This window comes from Oncorhynchus nerka, unplaced genomic scaffold (assembly GCF_034236695.1).
Source record: "Oncorhynchus nerka isolate Pitt River unplaced genomic scaffold, Oner_Uvic_2.0 unplaced_scaffold_742, whole genome shotgun sequence".
Lineage (NCBI taxonomy): Eukaryota > Metazoa > Chordata > Actinopteri > Salmoniformes > Salmonidae > Oncorhynchus > Oncorhynchus nerka.
Genome location: NW_027040458.1, coordinates 238,461 through 240,609, shown reverse-complemented (window position 1 = coordinate 240,609; position 2,149 = coordinate 238,461). Strand labels below are relative to the sequence as shown.

The 2,149-nt window shown below is 42.4% G+C and overlaps 1 protein-coding gene across 1 annotated transcript in view; it reads left to right on the top strand.

The window, feature by feature from the left end:
* id4 (inhibitor of DNA binding 4) overlaps nt 1-1,636 on the top strand; it is a 17,480-nt gene extending 15,844 nt beyond the window's left edge. Inside the window, exon 3 of the mRNA XM_065016932.1 lies at nt 1,398-1,636. The gene's annotated coding sequence lies outside the window, so the exon portion shown is untranslated. The remainder of the gene's footprint in view (nt 1-1,397) is intronic.
* The last annotated feature ends 513 nt before the right edge of the window (nt 1,637-2,149 follow it).

The window sequence follows — 2,149 nt, the reverse complement described above, 5'->3', positions numbered from 1 at the left end:
GTAGTAGTAGTATTAGTATTATTATTATGAGTAGTAGCAGTATTATTATTATGAGTAGTAGTAGTATTATTATTATGAGTAGTAGCAGTATTATTATTATGAGTAGTAGCAGTATTATTATTATGAGTAGTAGTAGTAGTAGCAGTATTATTATTATGAGTAGTAGTAGTATTATTATTATGAGTAGTAGCAGTATTATTATTATGAGTAGTAGTAGTATTATTATTATGAGTAGTAGTAGTAGTATTATTATTATGAGTAGTAGCAGTATTATTATTATGAGTAGTAGTAGTATTATTATTATGAGTAGTAGCAGTATTATTATTATGAGTAGTAGTAGTAGTATTATTATTATGAGTGGTAGTATGAGTAGTAGCAGTATTATTATTATGAGTAGTAGTAGTAGTAGTAGTATTATTATTATTATTATGAGTGGTAGTAGTGTTGTTGCTGTTGTTCAGCTATTAAACTGTGACTTGCAGTAGCAGTAGACAGGGTGTCATTGAGTAACCTGATTATTGACAACACCCAGGAGCCAGCTGTGTGTTGCACAATAACTGTCCTCTTTGTGTAGCAACGTTCCAAGCAGAGGGTTAAAGGACATCTGCCTGTAAATGAGGAGCAGGGCCTGGTTAGGTTAGCTGGAAGGCTCTGAGACCCAGACAGGCCTGGTTAGGTTAGCTGGAAGGCTCTGAGACCCAGACAGGCCTGGTTAGGTTAGCTGGAAGGCTCTGAGACCCAGACAGGCTTGGTTAGGTTAGCTGGAAGGCTCTGAGACCCAGACAGGCCTGGTTAGGTTAGCTGGAAGGCTCTGAGACCCAGACCGGCCTGGTTAGGTTAGCTGGAAGGCTCTGAGACCCAGACAGGCCTGGTTAGGTTAGCTGGAAGGCTCTGAGACCCAGACAGGCCTGGTTAGGTTAGCTGGAAGGCTCTGAGACCCAGACAGGCCTGGTTAGGTTAGCTGGAAGGCTCTGAGACCCAGACAGGCCTGGTTAGGTTAGCTGGAAGGCTCTGAGACCCAGACAGGCCTGGTTAGGTTAGCTGGAAGGCTCTGAGACCCAGACAGGCCTGGTTAGGTTAGCTGGAAGGCTCTGAGACCCAGACAGGTTGACAGGCAGACAGACAGGCAGGTTGACAGGCAGGTTGACAGGCAGACAGACAAGCAGGCAGACAGACAAGCAGGCTGACAGGCAGGCAGGCAGGCAGACAGGTACGTAGACAGGCAGGCAGGCAGGCAGGCAGGCTGACAGGCAGCTGTGTTTGTGGTATACTGGAAGTCAGTTGTCTGAGCCGGTCCGTTTGTTTTGGCTTGTTGATGAAGCCCTGTGTTGTGTTGACGGCGCCAGTCAGTCTGGAGCAGACCGTTCACACACCCCATCTATTCATTCTGTCCACAGGTGTGCAGAGCAGAGCTGAGAGCAGAGCTGAGAGCAGAGCTGCCTCCAGTCCACAGCCAGCACAGCCTCCAGCCAGGGAATCTCAGCCACACGAAGCTTTATCACACAGGGGACCCCCCCCCCCCGCGCTGGAGAACCTACGACTGGCAAATTAAAAACCTATTTATAACACGTTTATTAGAAACAAACTAAAGCCTGCTACGTTCAACTGACCCATTACTTAACTGTATATGTCAAATCCAATTACAACCTGAAAGGGTGAATGAAGAATCCCTTGTTGTTGTGAGGTCTTGCTAGAAACTAGAGCTTGTTGAACGACAAAATACCAGTTTATAAAATGTGACAAATACCGGTGTATAAAATAAAAAATAACTAAACCTACAGTGTGGAACTTTACTAAACAGGAATATAATTGTACAGGTTTTGCCATCTGTTGTTTAAAATAGATGATTTGTGTCGAACAAGGTTTTTCCCTGAAATAATGTTTCATATTGTGAAGAGGAACAAATGGCTGGAGACAATTCAGATGGTCTATGTAGAAACAGATGCTCTAGGTGGAAGAAAAGATCTATTATCCTCAGAAAGACTATTGTAATTATAAGATATTTTTTATTAAAACCTTTTGACATGTATATAATGTGTTTTTGATTAAATATTAATAATTCAAGATGTTTTGTTTAATAAACTCTCCACAGCAGTTCATTTTGCAGAGTTATATTTCAGCGTGTTGTTGTTCTAGTTCAATGTATTGT